This window comes from Brachyhypopomus gauderio, unplaced genomic scaffold (assembly GCF_052324685.1).
Source record: "Brachyhypopomus gauderio isolate BG-103 unplaced genomic scaffold, BGAUD_0.2 sc63, whole genome shotgun sequence".
In the NCBI taxonomy this organism is placed as follows: domain Eukaryota; kingdom Metazoa; phylum Chordata; class Actinopteri; order Gymnotiformes; family Hypopomidae; genus Brachyhypopomus; species Brachyhypopomus gauderio.
The window spans coordinates 362,913-382,500 of record NW_027506884.1 but is presented as its reverse complement, the minus strand read 5'-3'; the positions used below and the strand labels follow the sequence as shown (position 1 = coordinate 382,500).

The 19,588-nt window shown below is 46.7% G+C and overlaps 7 non-coding genes across 7 annotated transcripts; all 7 read left to right on the top strand.

Annotated features, from left to right (window-relative positions):
• The first annotated feature begins 520 nt into the window (after positions 1-520).
• trnas-acu (transfer RNA serine (anticodon ACU)) lies at positions 521-602 on the top strand. Its single transcript has one exon. It is a non-coding gene; the product is annotated as a tRNA-Ser (tRNA).
• A 3,128-nt stretch (positions 603-3,730) lies between these two features.
• On the top strand, positions 3,731-3,812 carry trnas-acu (transfer RNA serine (anticodon ACU)). Its single transcript has one exon. It is a non-coding gene; the product is annotated as a tRNA-Ser (tRNA).
• A 1,202-nt stretch (positions 3,813-5,014) lies between these two features.
• Positions 5,015-5,096, top strand: trnas-acu (transfer RNA serine (anticodon ACU)). Its single transcript has one exon. It is a non-coding gene; the product is annotated as a tRNA-Ser (tRNA).
• Positions 5,097-8,866: 3,770 nt separating this feature from the next.
• On the top strand, positions 8,867-8,948 carry trnas-acu (transfer RNA serine (anticodon ACU)). The gene has a single exon. It is a non-coding gene; the product is annotated as a tRNA-Ser (tRNA).
• A 1,202-nt stretch (positions 8,949-10,150) lies between these two features.
• trnas-acu (transfer RNA serine (anticodon ACU)) lies at positions 10,151-10,232 on the top strand. The gene has a single exon. It is a non-coding gene; the product is annotated as a tRNA-Ser (tRNA).
• Positions 10,233-12,718: 2,486 nt separating this feature from the next.
• On the top strand, positions 12,719-12,800 carry trnas-acu (transfer RNA serine (anticodon ACU)). The gene has a single exon. It is a non-coding gene; the product is annotated as a tRNA-Ser (tRNA).
• A 1,202-nt stretch (positions 12,801-14,002) lies between these two features.
• trnas-acu (transfer RNA serine (anticodon ACU)) lies at positions 14,003-14,084 on the top strand. The gene has a single exon. It is a non-coding gene; the product is annotated as a tRNA-Ser (tRNA).
• Positions 14,085-19,588: the final 5,504 nt, after the last annotated feature.

Below are 19,588 nucleotides of genomic sequence, written 5' to 3'. Positions count from 1 at the left end.
GTAAGTGCAGGACCCACAAGTCATATACGGCTGCTTTTGTGCTGTGAAAGTGTTTGCATCTTTGAAATCGCAATCGACACACAACTGTAATTGACGAGGTGGCCGAGAGGTTAAGGCGATGGACTGCTAATCCATTGTGCATAGCACGCGTGTGTTCAAATCCCACCTTCGTCGGTGTTGCTTTCTTTAATTTCTGACCATCGTGTCACCTGCTGTAACTACAGGACCCACAAGTCAGAAAAGCCTTCTTTTGTGTTGTGAAAGTGTTTGCTTCTTTGAAATTGCTATCGACACACAACCACAAACGACGAGGTGGCCGAGAGGTTAAGGCGATGGACTGCTAATCCATTGTGCATAGCACGCGTGGGTTCAAATCCCACCTTCGTCGGTGTTGCTTTCTTTAATTTCTGACAATCGTGTCTCCTGATGTAAGTGCAGGACCCACAAGTCAAATAAGCCTCCTTTTGTGCTGTGAAAGTGTTTGCATCTTTGAAATCACAATCGACACACAACTGTAATTGAAGAGGTGGCCGAGAGGTTAAGGCGATGGACTACTAATCCATTGTGCATCGCACGCGTGGGTTCGAATCCCACCTTCGTCGGTGTTGCTTTCTTTAATTTCTGACAATCGTGTCTCCTGATGTAAGTGCAGGACCCACAAGTCAGATAAGCCTCCTTTTGTGCTGTGAAAGTGTTTGCATCTTTAAAATCACAATCGACACACAACTGTAATTGAAGAGGTGGCCGAGAGGTTAAGGCGATGGACTGCTAATCCATTGTGCATCGCACGCGTGGGTTCGAATCCCACCTTCGTCGGTGTTGCTTTCTTTAATTTCTGACAATCGTGTCTCCTGATGTAAGTGCAGGACCCACAAGTCAGATAAGCCTCCTTTTGTGCTGTGAAAGTGTTTGCATCTTTGAAATCACAATCGACACACAACTGTAATTGAAGAGGTGGCCGAGAGGTTAAGGCGATGGACTGCTAATCCATTGTGCATCGCACGCGTGGGTTCGAATCCCACCTTCGTCGGTGTTGCTTTCTTTAATTTCTGACAATCGTGTCTCCTGATATAAGTGCAGGACCCACAAGTCAGAGAAGCCTCCTTTTGTGCTGTGAAAGTGTTTGCATCTTTGAAATCGCAATCGACACACAACCACAAACGACGAGGTGGCCGAGAGGTTAAGGCGATGGACTGCTAATCCATTGTGCATAGCACGCGTGGGTTCGAATCCCACCTTCGTCGGTGTTGCTTTCTTTAATTTCTGACCATCGTGTCTCCTGCTGTAACTACAGGACCCACAAGTCAGAAAAGCCTTCTTTTGTGCTGTGAAAGTGTTTGCTTCTTTGAAATTGCTATCGACACACAACCACAAACGACGAGGTGGCCGAGAGGTTAAGGCGATGCACTGCTAATCCATTGTGCATAGCACGCGTGTGTTCAAATCCCACCTTCGTCGGTGTTGCTTTCTTTAATTTCTGACAATCGTGTCTCCTGATGTAAGTGCAGGACCCACAAGTCAGATAAGCCTCCTTTTGTGCTGTGAAAGTGTTTGCATCTTTGAAATCACAATCGACACACAACTGTAATTGAAGAGGTGGCCGAGAGGTTAAGGCGATGGACTGCTAATCCATTGTGCATAGCACGCGTGGGTTCGAATCCCACCTTCGTCGGTGTTGCTTTCTTTAATTTCTGACAATCGTTTCTCCTGGTGTAAGTGCAGGACCCACAAGTCATATACGGCTGCTTTTGTGCTGTGAAAGTGTTTGCATCTTTGAAATCGCAATCGACACACAACCACAAATGACGAGGTGGCCGAGAGGTTAAGGCGATGGACTGCTAATCCATTGTGCATAGCACGCGTGGGTTCGAATCCCACCTTCGTCGGTGTTGCTTTCTTTAATTTCTGACAATCATGTCTCCTGATGTAAGTGCAGGACCCACAAGTCAGATAAGCCTCCTTTTGTGCTGTGAAAGTGTTTGCATCTTTGAAATCACAATCGACACACAACTGTAATTGAAGAGTTGGCCGAGAGGTTAAGGCGATGGACTGCTAATCCATTGTGCATCGCACGCGTGGGTTCGAATCCCACCTTCGTCGGTGTTGCTTTCTTTAATTTCTGACAATCGTGTCTCCTGATATAAGTGCAGGACCCACAAGTCAGAGAAGCCTCCTTTTGTGCTGTGAAAGTGTTTGCATCTTTGAAATCGCAATCGACACACAACCTCAAACGACGAGGTGGCCGAGAGGTTAAGGCGATGGACTGCTAATCCATTGTGCATAGCACGCGTGGGTTCGAATCCCACCTTCGTCGGTGTTGCTTTCTTTAATTTCTGACCATCGTGTCTCCTGCTGTAACTACAGGACCCACAAGTCAGAAAAGCCTTCTTTTGTGCTGTGAAAGTGTTTGCTTCTTTGAAATTGCTATCGACACACAACCACAAACGACGAGGTGGCCGAGAGGTTAAGGCGATGGACTGCTAATCCATTGTGCATAGCACGCGTGTGTTCAAATCCCACCTTCGTCGGTGTTGCTTTCTTTAATTTCTGACAATCGTGTCTCCTGATGTAAGTGCAGTACCCACAAGTCAGATAAGCCTCCTTTTGTGCTGTGAAAGTGTTTGCATCTTTGAAATCACAATCGACACACAACTGTAATTGAAGAGGTGGCCGAGAGGTTAAGGCGATGGACTGCTAATCCATTGTGCATCGCACGCGTGGGTTCGAATCCCACCTTCGTCGGTGTTGCTTTCTTTAATTTCTGACAATCGTGTCTCCTGATGTAAGTGCAGGACCCACAAGTCAGATAAGCCTCCTTTTGTGCTGTGAAAGTGTTTGCATCTTTGCAATCACAATCGACACACAACTGTAATTGAAGAGGTGGCCGAGAGGTTAAGGCGATGGACTGCTAATCCATTGTGCATCGCACGCGTGGGTTCGAATCCCACCTTCGTCGGTGTTGCTTTCTTTAATTTCTGACAATCGTGTCTCCTGATATAAGTGCAGGACCCACAAGTCAGAGAAGCCTCCTTTTGTGCTGTGAAAGTGTTTGCATCTTTGAAATCGCAATCGACACACAACCACAAACGACGAGGTGGCCGAGAGGTTAAGGCGATGGACTGCTAATCCATTGTGCATAGCACGCGTGGGTTCGAACTCCACCTTCGTCGGTGTTGCTTTCTTTAATTTCTGACAATCGTTTCTCCTGGTGTAAGTGCAGGACCCACAAGTCATATACGGCTGCTTTTGTGCTGTGAAAGTGTTTGCATCTTTGAAATCGCAATCGACACACAACTGTAATTGACGAGGTGGCCGAGAGGTTAAGGCGATGGACTGCTAATCCATTGTGCATAGCACGCGTGTGTTCAAATCCCACCTTCGTCGGTGTTGCTTTCTTTAATTTCTGACCATCGTGTCACCTGCTGTAACTACAGGACCCACAAGTCAGAAAAGCCTTCTTTTGTGTTGTGAAAGTGTTTGCTTCTTTGAAATTGCTATCGACACACAACCACAAACGACGAGGTGGCCGAGAGGTTAAGGCGATGGACTGCTAATCCATTGTGCATAGCACGCGTGGGTTCAAATCCCACCTTCGTCGGTGTTGCTTTCTTTAATTTCTGACAATCGTGTCTCCTGATGTAAGTGCAGGACCCACAAGTCAAATAAGCCTCCTTTTGTGCTGTGAAAGTGTTTGCATCTTTGAAATCACAATCGACACACAACTGTAATTGAAGAGGTGGCCGAGAGGTTAAGGCGATGGACTACTAATCCATTGTGCATCGCACGCGTGGGTTCGAATCCCACCTTCGTCGGTGTTGCTTTCTTTAATTTCTGACAATCGTGTCTCCTGATGTAAGTGCAGGACCCACAAGTCAGATAAGCCTCCTTTTGTGCTGTGAAAGTGTTTGCATCTTTAAAATCACAATCGACACACAACTGTAATTGAAGAGGTGGCCGAGAGGTTAAGGCGATGGACTGCTAATCCATTGTGCATCGCACGCGTGGGTTCGAATCCCACCTTCGTCGGTGTTGCTTTCTTTAATTTCTGACAATCGTGTCTCCTGATATAAGTGCAGGACCCACAAGTCAGATAAGCCTCCTTTTGTGCTGTGAAAGTGTTTGCATCTTTGCAATCACAATCGACACACAACTGTAATTGAAGAGGTGGCCGAGAGGTTAAGGCGATGGACTGCTAATCCATTGTGCATCGCACGCGTGGGTTCGAATCCCACCTTCGTCGGTGTTGCTTTCTTTAATTTCTGACAATCGTGTCTCCTGATATAAGTGCAGGACCCACAAGTCAGAGAAGCCTCCTTTTGTGCTGTGAAAGTGTTTGCATCTTTGAAATCGCAATCGACACACAACCACAAACGACGAGGTGGCCGAGAGGTTAAGGCGATGGACTGCTAATCCATTGTGCATAGCACGCGTGGGTTCGAACTCCACCTTCGTCTGTGTTGCTTTCTTTAATTTCTGACAATCGTTTCTCCTGGTGTAAGTGCAGGACCCACAAGTCATATACGGCTGCTTTTGTGCTGTGAAAGTGTTTGCATCTTTGAAATCGCAATCGACACACAACTGTAATTGACGAGGTGGCCGAGAGGTTAAGGCGATGGACTGCTAATCCATTGTGCATAGCACGCGTGTGTTCAAATCCCACCTTCGTCGGTGTTGCTTTCTTTAATTTCTGACCATCGTGTCACCTGCTGTAACTACAGGACCCACAAGTCAGAAAAGCCTTCTTTTGTGTTGTGAAAGTGTTTGCTTCTTTGAAATTGCTATCGACACACAACCACAAACGACGAGGTGGCCGAGAGGTTAAGGCGATGGACTGCTAATCCATTGTGCATAGCACGCGTGGGTTCAAATCCCACCTTCGTCGGTGTTGCTTTCTTTAATTTCTGACAATCGTGTCTCCTGATGTAAGTGCAGGACCCACAAGTCAAATAAGCCTCCTTTTGTGCTGTGAAAGTGTTTGCATCTTTGAAATCACAATCGACACACAACTGTAATTGAAGAGGTGGCCGAGAGGTTAAGGCGATGGACTACTAATCCATTGTGCATCGCACGCGTGGGTTCGAATCCCACCTTCGTCGGTGTTGCTTTCTTTAATTTCTGACAATCGTGTCTCCTGATGTAAGTGCAGGACCCACAAGTCAGATAAGCCTCCTTTTGTGCTGTGAAAGTGTTTGCATCTTTAAAATCACAATCGACACACAACTGTAATTGAAGAGGTGGCCGAGAGGTTAAGGCGATGGACTGCTAATCCATTGTGCATCGCACGCGTGGGTTCGAATCCCACCTTCGTTGGTGTTGCTTTCTTTAATTTCTGACAATCGTGTCTCCTGATATAAGTGCAGGACCCACAAGTCAGAGAAGCCTCCTTTTGTGCTGTGAAAGTGTTTGCATCTTTGAAATCACAATCGACACACAACTGTAATTGAAGAGGTGGCCGAGAGGTTAAGGCGATGGACTGCTAATCCATTGTGCATAGCACGCGTGGGTTCGAATCCCACCTTCGTCGGTGTTTCTTTCTTTAATTTCTGACAATCGTTTCTCCTGGTGTAAGTGCAGGACCCACAAGTCATATACGGCTGCTTTTGTGCTGTGAAAGTGTTTGCATCTTTGAAATCACAATCGACACACAACTGTAATTGAAGAGGTGGCCGAGAGGTTAAGGCGATGGACTGCTAATCCATTGTGCATCGCACGCGTGGGTTCGAATCCCACCTTCGTCGGTGTTGCTTTCTTTAATTTCTGACAATCGTGTCTCCTGATGTAAGTGCAGGACCCACAAGTCAGATAAGCCTCCTTTTGTGCTGTGAAAGTGTTTGCATCTTTGAAATCACAATCGACACACAACTGTAATTGAAGAGGTGGCCGAGAGGTTAAGGCGATGGACTGCTAATCCATTGTGCATCGCACGCGTGGGTTCGAATCCCACCTTCGTCGGTGTTGCTTTCTTTAATTTCTGACAATCGTGTCTCCTGATGTAAGTGCAGGACCCACAAGTCAGATAAGCCTCCTTTTGTGCTGTGAAAGTGTTTGCATCTTTGAAATCACAATCGACACACAACTGTAATTGAAGAGGTGGCCGAGAGGTTAAGGCGATGGACTGCTAATCCATTGTGCATCGCACGCGTGGGTTCGAATCCCACCTTCGTCGGTGTTGCTTTCTTTAATTTCTGACAATCGTGTCTCCTGATATAAGTGCAGGACCCACAAGTCAGAGAAGCCTCCTTTTGTGCTGTGAAAGTGTTTGCATCTTTGAAATCGCAATCGACACACAACCACAAACGACGAGGTGGCCGAGAGGTTAAGGCGATGGACTGCTAATCCATTGTGCATAGCACGCGTGGGTTCGAATCCCACCTTCGTCGGTGTTGCTTTCTTTAATTTCTGACCATCGTGTCTCCTGCTGTAACTACAGGACCCACAAGTCAGAAAAGCCTTCTTTTGTGCTGTGAAAGTGTTTGCTTCTTTGAAATTGCTATCGACACACAACCACAAACGACGAGGTGGCCGAGAGGTTAAGGCGATGCACTGCTAATCCATTGTGCATAGCACGCGTGTGTTCAAATCCCACCTTCGTCGGTGTTGCTTTCTTTAATTTCTGACAATCGTGTCTCCTGATGTAAGTGCAGGACCCACAAGTCAGATAAGCCTCCTTTTGTGCTGTGAAAGTGTTTGCATCTTTGAAATCACAATCGACACACAACTGTAATTGAAGAGGTGGCCGAGAGGTTAAGGCGATGGACTGCTAATCCATTGTGCATAGCACGCGTGGGTTCGAATCCCACCTTCGTCGGTGTTGCTTTCTTTAATTTCTGACAATCGTTTCTCCTGGTGTAAGTGCAGGACCCACAAGTCATATACGGCTGCTTTTGTGCTGTGAAAGTGTTTGCATCTTTGAAATCGCAATCGACACACAACCACAAATGACGAGGTGGCCGAGAGGTTAAGGCGATGGACTGCTAATCCATTGTGCATAGCACGCGTGGGTTCGAATCCCACCTTCGTCGGTGTTGCTTTCTTTAATTTCTGACAATCATGTCTCCTGATGTAAGTGCAGGACCCACAAGTCAGATAAGCCTCCTTTTGTGCTGTGAAAGTGTTTGCATCTTTGAAATCACAATCGACACACAACTGTAATTGAAGAGTTGGCCGAGAGGTTAAGGCGATGGACTGCTAATCCATTGTGCATCGCACGCGTGGGTTCGAATCCCACCTTCGTCGGTGTTGCTTTCTTTAATTTCTGACAATCGTGTCTCCTGATATAAGTGCAGGACCCACAAGTCAGAGAAGCCTCCTTTTGTGCTGTGAAAGTGTTTGCATCTTTGAAATCGCAATCGACACACAACCTCAAACGACGAGGTGGCCGAGAGGTTAAGGCGATGGACTGCTAATCCATTGTGCATAGCACGCGTGGGTTCGAATCCCACCTTCGTCGGTGTTGCTTTCTTTAATTTCTGACCATCGTGTCTCCTGCTGTAACTACAGGACCCACAAGTCAGAAAAGCCTTCTTTTGTGCTGTGAAAGTGTTTGCTTCTTTGAAATTGCTATCGACACACAACCACAAACGACGAGGTGGCCGAGAGGTTAAGGCGATGGACTGCTAATCCATTGTGCATAGCACGCGTGTGTTCAAATCCCACCTTCGTCGGTGTTGCTTTCTTTAATTTCTGACAATCGTGTCTCCTGATGTAAGTGCAGTACCCACAAGTCAGATAAGCCTCCTTTTGTGCTGTGAAAGTGTTTGCATCTTTGAAATCACAATCGACACACAACTGTAATTGAAGAGGTGGCCGAGAGGTTAAGGCGATGGACTGCTAATCCATTGTGCATCGCACGCGTGGGTTCGAATCCCACCTTCGTCGGTGTTGCTTTCTTTAATTTCTGACAATCGTGTCTCCTGATGTAAGTGCAGGACCCACAAGTCAGATAAGCCTCCTTTTGTGCTGTGAAAGTGTTTGCATCTTTGCAATCACAATCGACACACAACTGTAATTGAAGAGGTGGCCGAGAGGTTAAGGCGATGGACTGCTAATCCATTGTGCATCGCACGCGTGGGTTCGAATCCCACCTTCGTCGGTGTTGCTTTCTTTAATTTCTGACAATCGTGTCTCCTGATATAAGTGCAGGACCCACAAGTCAGAGAAGCCTCCTTTTGTGCTGTGAAAGTGTTTGCATCTTTGAAATCGCAATCGACACACAACCACAAACGACGAGGTGGCCGAGAGGTTAAGGCGATGGACTGCTAATCCATTGTGCATAGCACGCGTGGGTTCGAACTCCACCTTCGTCGGTGTTGCTTTCTTTAATTTCTGACAATCGTTTCTCCTGGTGTAAGTGCAGGACCCACAAGTCATATACGGCTGCTTTTGTGCTGTGAAAGTGTTTGCATCTTTGAAATCGCAATCGACACACAACTGTAATTGACGAGGTGGCCGAGAGGTTAAGGCGATGGACTGCTAATCCATTGTGCATAGCACGCGTGTGTTCAAATCCCACCTTCGTCGGTGTTGCTTTCTTTAATTTCTGACCATCGTGTCACCTGCTGTAACTACAGGACCCACAAGTCAGAAAAGCCTTCTTTTGTGTTGTGAAAGTGTTTGCTTCTTTGAAATTGCTATCGACACACAACCACAAACGACGAGGTGGCCGAGAGGTTAAGGCGATGGACTGCTAATCCATTGTGCATAGCACGCGTGGGTTCAAATCCCACCTTCGTCGGTGTTGCTTTCTTTAATTTCTGACAATCGTGTCTCCTGATGTAAGTGCAGGACCCACAAGTCAAATAAGCCTCCTTTTGTGCTGTGAAAGTGTTTGCATCTTTGAAATCACAATCGACACACAACTGTAATTGAAGAGGTGGCCGAGAGGTTAAGGCGATGGACTACTAATCCATTGTGCATCGCACGCGTGGGTTCGAATCCCACCTTCGTCGGTGTTGCTTTCTTTAATTTCTGACAATCGTGTCTCCTGATGTAAGTGCAGGACCCACAAGTCAGATAAGCCTCCTTTTGTGCTGTGAAAGTGTTTGCATCTTTAAAATCACAATCGACACACAACTGTAATTGAAGAGGTGGCCGAGAGGTTAAGGCGATGGACTGCTAATCCATTGTGCATCGCACGCGTGGGTTCGAATCCCACCTTCGTCGGTGTTGCTTTCTTTAATTTCTGACAATCGTGTCTCCTGATATAAGTGCAGGACCCACAAGTCAGATAAGCCTCCTTTTGTGCTGTGAAAGTGTTTGCATCTTTGCAATCACAATCGACACACAACTGTAATTGAAGAGGTGGCCGAGAGGTTAAGGCGATGGACTGCTAATCCATTGTGCATCGCACGCGTGGGTTCGAATCCCACCTTCGTCGGTGTTGCTTTCTTTAATTTCTGACAATCGTGTCTCCTGATATAAGTGCAGGACCCACAAGTCAGAGAAGCCTCCTTTTGTGCTGTGAAAGTGTTTGCATCTTTGAAATCGCAATCGACACACAACCACAAACGACGAGGTGGCCGAGAGGTTAAGGCGATGGACTGCTAATCCATTGTGCATAGCACGCGTGGGTTCGAGCTCCACCTTCGTCTGTGTTGCTTTCTTTAATTTCTGACAATCGTTTCTCCTGGTGTAAGTGCAGGACCCACAAGTCATATACGGCTGCTTTTGTGCTGTGAAAGTGTTTGCATCTTTGAAATCGCAATCGACACACAACTGTAATTGACGAGGTGGCCGAGAGGTTAAGGCGATGGACTGCTAATCCATTGTGCATAGCACGCGTGTGTTCAAATCCCACCTTCGTCGGTGTTGCTTTCTTTAATTTCTGACCATCGTGTCACCTGCTGTAACTACAGGACCCACAAGTCAGAAAAGCCTTCTTTTGTGTTGTGAAAGTGTTTGCTTCTTTGAAATTGCTATCGACACACAACCACAAACGACGAGGTGGCCGAGAGGTTAAGGCGATGGACTGCTAATCCATTGTGCATAGCACGCGTGGGTTCAAATCCCACCTTTGTCGGTGTTGCTTTCTTTAATTTCTGACAATCGTGTCTCCTGATGTAAGTGCAGGACCCACAAGTCAAATAAGCCTCCTTTTGTGCTGTGAAAGTGTTTGCATCTTTGAAATCACAATCGACACACAACTGTAATTGAAGAGGTGGCCGAGAGGTTAAGGCGATGGACTACTAATCCATTGTGCATCGCACGCGTGGGTTCGAATCCCACCTTCGTCGGTGTTGCTTTCTTTAATTTCTGACAATCGTGTCTCCTGATGTAAGTGCAGGACCCACAAGTCAGATAAGCCTCCTTTTGTGCTGTGAAAGTGTTTGCATCTTTAAAATCACAATCGACACACAACTGTAATTGAAGAGGTGGCCGAGAGGTTAAGGCGATGGACTGCTAATCCATTGTGCATCGCACGCGTGGGTTCGAATCCCACCTTCGTTGGTGTTGCTTTCTTTAATTTCTGACAATCGTGTCTCCTGATATAAGTGCAGGACCCACAAGTCAGAGAAGCCTCCTTTTGTGCTGTGAAAGTGTTTGCATCTTTGAAATCACAATCGACACACAACTGTAATTGAAGAGGTGGCCGAGAGGTTAAGGCGATGGACTGCTAATCCATTGTGCATAGCACGCGTGGGTTCGAATCCCACCTTCGTCGGTGTTTCTTTCTTTAATTTCTGACAATCGTTTCTCCTGGTGTAAGTGCAGGACCCACAAGTCATATACGGCTGCTTTTGTGCTGTGAAAGTGTTTGCATCTTTGAAATCACAATCGACACACAACTGTAATTGAAGAGGTGGCCGAGAGGTTAAGGCGATGGACTGCTAATCCATTGTGCATCGCACGCGTGGGTTCGAATCCCACCTTCGTCGGTGTTGCTTTCTTTAATTTCTGACAATCGTGTCTCCTGATGTAAGTGCAGGACCCACAAGTCAGATAAGCCTCCTTTTGTGCTGTGAAAGTGTTTGCATCTTTGAAATCACAATCGACACACAACTGTAATTGAAGAGGTGGCCGAGAGGTTAAGGCGATGGACTGCTAATCCATTGTGCATCGCACGCGTGGGTTCGAATCCCACCTTCGTCGGTGTTGCTTTCTTTAATTTCTGACAATCGTGTCTCCTGATGTAAGTGCAGGACCCACAAGTCAGATAAGCCTCCTTTTGTGCTGTGAAAGTGTTTGCATCTTTGAAATCACAATCGACACACAACTGTAATTGAAGAGGTGGCCGAGAGGTTAAGGCGATGGACTGCTAATCCATTGTGCATCGCACGCGTGGGTTCGAATCCCACCTTCGTCGGTGTTGCTTTCTTTAATTTCTGACAATCGTGTCTCCTGATATAAGTGCAGGACCCACAAGTCAGAGAAGCCTCCTTTTGTGCTGTGAAAGTGTTTGCATCTTTGAAATCGCAATCGACACACAACCACAAACGACGAGGTGGCCGAGAGGTTAAGGCGATGGACTGCTAATCCATTGTGCATAGCACGCGTGGGTTCGAATCCCACCTTCGTCGGTGTTGCTTTCTTTAATTTCTGACCATCGTGTCTCCTGCTGTAACTACAGGACCCACAAGTCAGAAAAGCCTTCTTTTGTGCTGTGAAAGTGTTTGCTTCTTTGAAATTGCTATCGACACACAACCACAAACGACGAGGTGGCCGAGAGGTTAAGGCGATGGACTGCTAATCCATTGTGCATAGCACGCGTGTGTTCAAATCCCACCTTCGTCGGTGTTGCTTTCTTTAATTTCTGACAATCGTGTCTCCTGATGTAAGTGCAGGACCCACAAGTCAGATAAGCCTCCTTTTGTGCTGTGAAAGTGTTTGCATCTTTGCAATCACAATCGACACACAACTGTAATTGAAGAGGTGGCCGAGAGGTTAAGGCGATGGACTGCTAATCCATTGTGCATCGCACGCGTGGGTTCGAATCCCACCTTCGTCAGTGTTGCTTTCTTTAATTTCTGACAATCGTGCCTCCTGATATAAGTGCAGGACCCACAAGTCAGAGAAGCCTCCTTTTGTGCTGTGAAAGTGTTTGCATCTTTGAAATCGCAATCGACACACAACCACAAACGACGAGGTGGCCGAGAGGTTAAGGCGATGGACTGCTAATCCATTGTGCATAGCACGCGTGGGTTCGAACTCCACCTTCGTCGGTGTTGCTTTCTTTAATTTCTGACAATCGTTTCTCCTGGTGTAAGTGCAGGACCCACAAGTCATATACGGCTGCTTTTGTGCTGTGAAAGTGTTTGCATCTTTGAAATCGCAATCGACACACAACTGTAATTGACGAGGTGGCCGAGAGGTTAAGGCGATGGACTGCTAATCCATTGTGCATAGCACGCGTGTGTTCAAATCCCACCTTCGTCGGTGTTGCTTTCTTTAATTTCTGACCATCGTGTCACCTGCTGTAACTACAGGACCCACAAGTCAGAAAAGCCTTCTTTTGTGTTGTGAAAGTGTTTGCTTCTTTGAAATTGCTATCGACACACAACCACAAACGACGAGGTGGCCGAGAGGTTAAGGCGATGGACTGCTAATCCATTGTGCATAGCACGCGTGGGTTCAAATCCCACCTTCGTCGGTGTTGCTTTCTTTAATTTCTGACAATCGTGTCTCCTGATGTAAGTGCAGGACCCACAAGTCAAATAAGCCTCCTTTTGTGCTGTGAAAGTGTTTGCATCTTTGAAATCACAATCGACACACAACTGTAATTGAAGAGGTGGCCGAGAGGTTAAGGCGATGGACTACTAATCCATTGTGCATCGCACGCGTGGGTTCGAATCCCACCTTCGTCGGTGTTGCTTTCTTTAATTTCTGACAATCGTGTCTCCTGATGTAAGTGCAGGACCCACAAGTCAGATAAGCCTCCTTTTGTGCTGTGAAAGTGTTTGCATCTTTAAAATCACAATCGACATACAACTGTAATTGAAGAGGTGGCCGAGAGGTTAAGGCGATGGACTGCTAATCCATTGTGCATCGCACGCGTGGGTTCGAATCCCACCTTCGTCGGTGTTGCTTTCTTTAATTTCTGACAATCGTGTCTCCTGATATAAGTGCAGGACCCACAAGTCAGATAAGCCTCCTTTTGTGCTGTGAAAGTGTTTGCATCTTTGCAATCACAATCGACACACAACTGTAATTGAAGAGGTGGCCGAGAGGTTAAGGCGATGGACTGCTAATCCATTGTGCATCGCACGCGTGGGTTCGAATCCCACCTTCGTCGGTGTTGCTTTCTTTAATTTCTGACAATCGTGTCTCCTGATATAAGTGCAGGACCCACAAGTCAGAGAAGCCTCCTTTTGTGCTGTGAAAGTGTTTGCATCTTTGAAATCGCAATCGACACACAACCACAAACGACGAGGTGGCCGAGAGGTTAAGGCGATGGACTGCTAATCCATTGTGCATAGCACGCGTGGGTTCGAACTCCACCTTCGTCTGTGTTGCTTTCTTTAATTTCTGACAATCGTTTCTCCTGGTGTAAGTGCAGGACCCACAAGTCATATACGGCTGCTTTTGTGCTGTGAAAGTGTTTGCATCTTTGAAATCGCAATCGACACACAACTGTAATTGACGAGGTGGCCGAGAGGTTAAGGCGATGGACTGCTAATCCATTGTGCATAGCACGCGTGTGTTCAAATCCCACCTTCGTCGGTGTTGCTTTCTTTAATTTCTGACCATCGTGTCACCTGCTGTAACTACAGGACCCACAAGTCAGAAAAGCCTTCTTTTGTGTTGTGAAAGTGTTTGCTTCTTTGAAATTGCTATCGACACACAACCACAAACGACGAGGTGGCCGAGAGGTTAAGGCGATGGACTGCTAATCCATTGTGCATAGCACGCGTGGGTTCAAATCCCACCTTCGTCGGTGTTGCTTTCTTTAATTTCTGACAATCGTGTCTCCTGATGTAAGTGCAGGACCCACAAGTCAAATAAGCCTCCTTTTGTGCTGTGAAAGTGTTTGCATCTTTGAAATCACAATCGACACACAACTGTAATTGAAGAGGTGGCCGAGAGGTTAAGGCGATGGACTACTAATCCATTGTGCATCGCACGCGTGGGTTCGAATCCCACCTTCGTCGGTGTTGCTTTCTTTAATTTCTGACAATCGTGTCTCCTGATGTAAGTGCAGGACCCACAAGTCAGATAAGCCTCCTTTTGTGCTGTGAAAGTGTTTGCATCTTTAAAATCACAATCGACACACAACTGTAATTGAAGAGGTGGCCGAGAGGTTAAGGCGATGGACTGCTAATCCATTGTGCATCGCACGCGTGGGTTCGAATCCCACCTTCGTCGGTGTTGCTTTCTTTAATTTCTGACAATCGTGTCTCCTGATATAAGTGCAGGACCCACAAGTCAGAGAAGCCTCCTTTTGTGCTGTGAAAGTGTTTGCATCTTTGAAATCACAATCGACACACAACTGTAATTGAAGAGGTGGCCGAGAGGTTAAGGCGATGGACTGCTAATCCATTGTGCATAGCACGCGTGGGTTCGAATCCCACCTTCGTCGGTGTTTCTTTCTTTAATTTCTGACAATCGTTTCTCCTGGTGTAAGTGCAGGACCCACAAGTCATATACGGCTGCTTTTGTGCTGTGAAAGTGTTTGCATCTTTGAAATCACAATCGACACACAACTGTAATTGAAGAGGTGGCCGAGAGGTTAAGGCGATGGACTGCTAATCCATTGTGCATCGCACGCGTGGGTTCGAATCCCACCTTCGTCGGTGTTGCTTTCTTTAATTTCTGACAATCGTGTCTCCTGATGTAAGTGCAGGACCCACAAGTCAGATAAGCCTCCTTTTGTGCTGTGAAAGTGTTTGCATCTTTGAAATCACAATCGACACACAACTGTAATTGAAGAGGTGGCCGAGAGGTTAAGGCGATGGACTGCTAATCCATTGTGCATCGCACGCGTGGGTTCGAATCCCACCTTCGTCGGTGTTGCTTTCTTTAATTTCTGACAATCGTGTCTCCTGATGTAAGTGCAGGACCCACAAGTCAGATAAGCCTCCTTTTGTGCTGTGAAAGTGTTTGCATCTTTGAAATCGCAATCGACACACAACCACAAACGACGAGGTGGCCGAGAGGTTAAGGCGATGGACTGCTAATCCATTGTGCATAGCACGCGTGGGTTCGAATCCCACCTTCGTCGGTGTTGCTTTCTTTAATTTCTGACCATCGTGTCTCCTGCTGTAACTACAGGACCCACAAGTCAGAAAAGCCTTCTTTTGTGCTGTGAAAGTGTTTGCTTCTTTGAAATTGCTATCGACACACAACCACAAACGACGAGGTGGCCGAGAGGTTAAGGCGATGGACTGCTAATCCATTGTGCATAGCACGCGTGTGTTCAAATCCCACCTTCGTCGGTGTTGCTTTCTTTAATTTCTGACAATCGTGTCTCCTGATGTAAGTGCAGGACCCACAAGTCAGATAAGCCTCCTTTTGTGCTGTGAAAGTGTTTGCATCTTTGAAATCACAATCGACACACAACTGTAATTGAAGAGGTGGCCGAGAGGTTAAGGCGATGGACTGCTAATCCATTGTGCATCGCACGCGTGGGTTCGAATCCCACCTTCGTCGGTGTTGCTTTCTTTAATTTCTGACAATCGTGTCTCCTGATGTAAGTGCAGGACCCACAAGTCAGATAAGCCTCCTTTTGTGCTGTGAAAGTGTTTGCATCTTTGAAATCACAATCGACACACAACTGTAATTGAAGAGGTGGCCGAGAGGTTAAGGCGATGGACTGCTAATCCATTGTGCATCGCACGCGTGGGTTCGAATCCCACCTTCGTCGGTGTTGCTTTCTTTAATTTCTGACAATCGTGTCTCCTGATATAAGTGCAGGACCCACAAGTCAGAGAAGCCTCCTTTTGTGCTGTGAAAGTGTTTGCATCTTTGAAATCGCAATCGACACACAACCACAAACGACGAGGTGGCCGAGAGGTTAAGGCGATGGACTGCTAATCCATTGTGCATAGCACGCGTGGGTTCGAATCCCACCTTCGTCGGTGTTGCTTTCTTTAATTTCTGACCATCGTGTCTCCTGCTGTAACTACAGGACCCACAAGTCAGAAAAGCCTTCTTTTGTGCTGTGAAAGTGTTTGCTTCTTTGAAATTGCTATCGACACACAACCACAAACGACGAGGTGGCCGAGAGGTTAAGGCGATGGACTGCTAATCCATTGTGCATAGCACGCGTGTGTTCAAATCCCACCTTCGTCGGTGTTGCTTTCTTTAATTTCTGACAATCGTGTCTCCTGATGTAAGTGCAGGACCCACAAGTCAGATAAGCCTCCTTTTGTGCTGTGAAAGTGTTTGCATCTTTGAAATCACAATCGACACACAACTGTAATTGAAGAGGTGGCCGAGAGGTTAAGGCGATGGACTGCTAATCCATTGTGCATCGCACGCGTGGGTTCGAATCCCACCTTCGTCGGTGTTGCTTTCTTTAATTTCTGACAATCGTGTCTCCTGATGTAAGTGCAGGACCCACAAGTCAGATAAGCCTCCTTTTGTGCTGTGAAAGTGTTTGCATCTTTGAAATCACAATCGACACACAACTGTAATTGAAGAGGTGGCCGAGAGGTTAAGGCGATGGACTGCTAATCCATTGTGCATCGCACGCGTGGGTTCGAATCCCACCTTCGTCGGTGTTGCTTTCTTTAATTTCTGACAATCGTGTCTCCTGATATAAGTGCAGGACCCACAAGTCAGAGAAGCCTCCTTTTGTGCTGTGAAAGTGTTTGCATCTTTGAAATCGCAATCGACACACAACCACAAACGACGAGGTGGCCGAGAGGTTAAGGCGATGGACTGCTAATCCATTGTGCATAGCACGCGTGGGTTCGAACTCCACCTTCGTCGGTGTTGCTTTCTTTAATTTCTGACAATCGTTTCTCCTGGTGTAAGTGCAGGACCCACAAGTCATATACGGCTGCTTTTGTGCTGTGAAAGTGTTTGCATCTTTGAAATCGCAATCGACACACAACTGTAATTGACGAGGTGGCCGAGAGGTTAAGGCGATGGACTGCTAATCCATTGTGCATAACACGCGTGTGTTCAAATCCCACCTTCGTCGGTGTTGCTTTCTTTAATTTCTGACCATCGTGTCACCTGCTGTAACTACAGGACCCACAAGTCAGAAAAGCCTTCTTTTGTGCTGTGAAAGTGTTTGCTTCTTTGAAATTGCTATCGACACACAACCACAAACGACGAGGTGGCCGAGAGGTTAAGGCGATGGACTGCTAATCCATTGTGCATAGCGCGCGTGTGTTCAAATCCCACCTTCGTCGGTGTTGCTTTCTTTAATTTCTGACAATCGTGTCTCCTGATGTAAGTGCAGGACCCACAAGTCAGATAAGCCTCCTTTTGTGCTGTGAAAGTGTTTGCATCTTTGAAATCACAATCGACACACAACTGTAATTGAAGAGGTGGCCGAGAGGTTAAGGCGATGGACTGCTAATCCATTGTGCATCGCACGCGTGGGTTCGAATCCCACCTTCGTCGGTGTTGCTTTCTTTAATTTCTGACAATCGTGTCTCCTGATGTAAGTGCAGGACCCACAAGTCAGATAAGCCTCCTTTTGTGCTGTGAAAGTGTTTGCATCTTTGAAATCACAATCGACACACAACTGTAATTGAAGAGGTGGCCGAGAGGTTAAGGCGATGGACTGCTAATCCATTGTGCATAGCACGCGTGGGTTCGAATCCCACCTTCGTCGGTGTTGCTTTCTTTAATTTCTGACAATCGTTTCTCCTGGTGTAAGTGCAGGACCCACAAGTCATATACGGCTGCTTTTGTGCTGTGAAAGTGTTTGCATCTTTGAAATCGCAATCGACACACAACCACAAACGACGAGGGGGCCGAGAGGTTAAGGCGATGGACTGCTAATCCATTGTGCATAGCACGCGTGTGTTCAAATCCCACCTTCGTCGGTGTTGCTTTCTTTAATTTCTGACCATCGTGTCACCTGCTGTAACTACAGGACCCACAAGTCAGAAAAGCCTTCTTTTGTGCTGTGAAAGTGTTTGCTTCTTTGAAATTGCTATCGACACACAACCACAAACGACGAGGTGGCCGAGAGGTTAAGGCGATGGACTGCTAATCCATTGTGCAAAGCACGCGTGTGTTCAAATCCCACCTTCGTCGGTGTTGCTTTCTTTAATTTCTGACAATCGTGTCTCCTGATGTAAGTGCAGGACCCACAAGTCAGATAAGCCTCCTTTTGTGCTGTGAAAGTGTTTGCATCTTTGAAATCACAATCGACACACAACTGTAATTGAAGAGGTGGCCGAGAGGTTAAGGCGATGGACTGCTAATCCATTGTGCATCGCACGCGTGGGTTCGAATCCCACCTTCGTCGGTGTTGCTTTCTTTAATTTTTGACAATCGTGTCTCCTGATATAAGTGCAGGACCCACAAGTCAGAGAAGCCTCCTTTTGTGCTGTGAAAGTGTTTGCATCTTTGAAATCGCAATCGACACACAACCACAAACGACGAGGTGGCCGAGAGGTTAAGGCGATGGACTGCTAATCCATTGTGCATAGCACGCGTGGGTTCGAATCCCACCTTCGTCCGTGTTGCTTTCTTTAATTTCTGACAATCGTTTCTCCTGGTGTAAGTGCAGGACCCACAAGTCATATACGGCTGCTTTTGTGCTGTGAAAGTGTTTGCATCTTTGAAATCGCAATCGACACTCAACCACAAACGACGAGGTGGCCGAGAGGTTAAGGCGATGGACTGCTAATCCATTGTGCATAGCACGCGTGGGTTCGAATCCCACCTTCGTCGGTGTTGCTTTCTTTAATTTCTGACAATCGTGTCTCCTGCTGTAACTACAGGACCCACAAGTCAGAAAAGCCTTCTTTTGTGCTGTGAAAGTGTTTGCTTCTTTAAAATTGCTATCGACACACAACCACAAACGACGAGGTGGCCGAGAGGTTAAGGCAATGTACTGCTAATCCATTGTGCATAGCACGCGTGGGTTCAAATCCCACCTTCGTCGGTGTTGCTTTCTTTAATTTCTGACCATCGTGTCTCCTGCTGTTACTACAGGACCCACAAGTCAGATAAGCCTCCTTTTGTGCTGTGAAAGTGTTTGCATCTTTGAAATCACAATCGACACACAACTGTAATTGAAGAGGTGGCCGAGAGGTTAAGGCGATGGACTGCTAATCCATTGTGCATAGCACGCGTGGGTTCGAATCCCACCTTCGTCGGTGTTGCTTTCTTTAATTTCTGACAATCATGTCTCCTCATATAAGTGCAGGACCCACAAGTCAGAAAAGCCTTCTTTTGTGCTGTGAAAGTGTTTGCTTCTTTGAAATCACAATCGACACAAAACTGTAATTGAAGAGGTGGCCGAGAGGTTAAGGCGATGGACTGCTAATCCATTGTGCATAGCACGCGTGGGTTCGAATCCCACCTTCGTCGGTGTTGCTTTCTTTAATTTCTGACAATCGTGTCTCCTGCTGTAACTACAGGACCCACAAGTCAGAAAAGCCTTCTTTTGTGCTGTGAAAGTGTTTGCTTCTTTGAAATTGCTATCGACACACAACCACAAACGACGAGGTGACCGAGAGGTTAA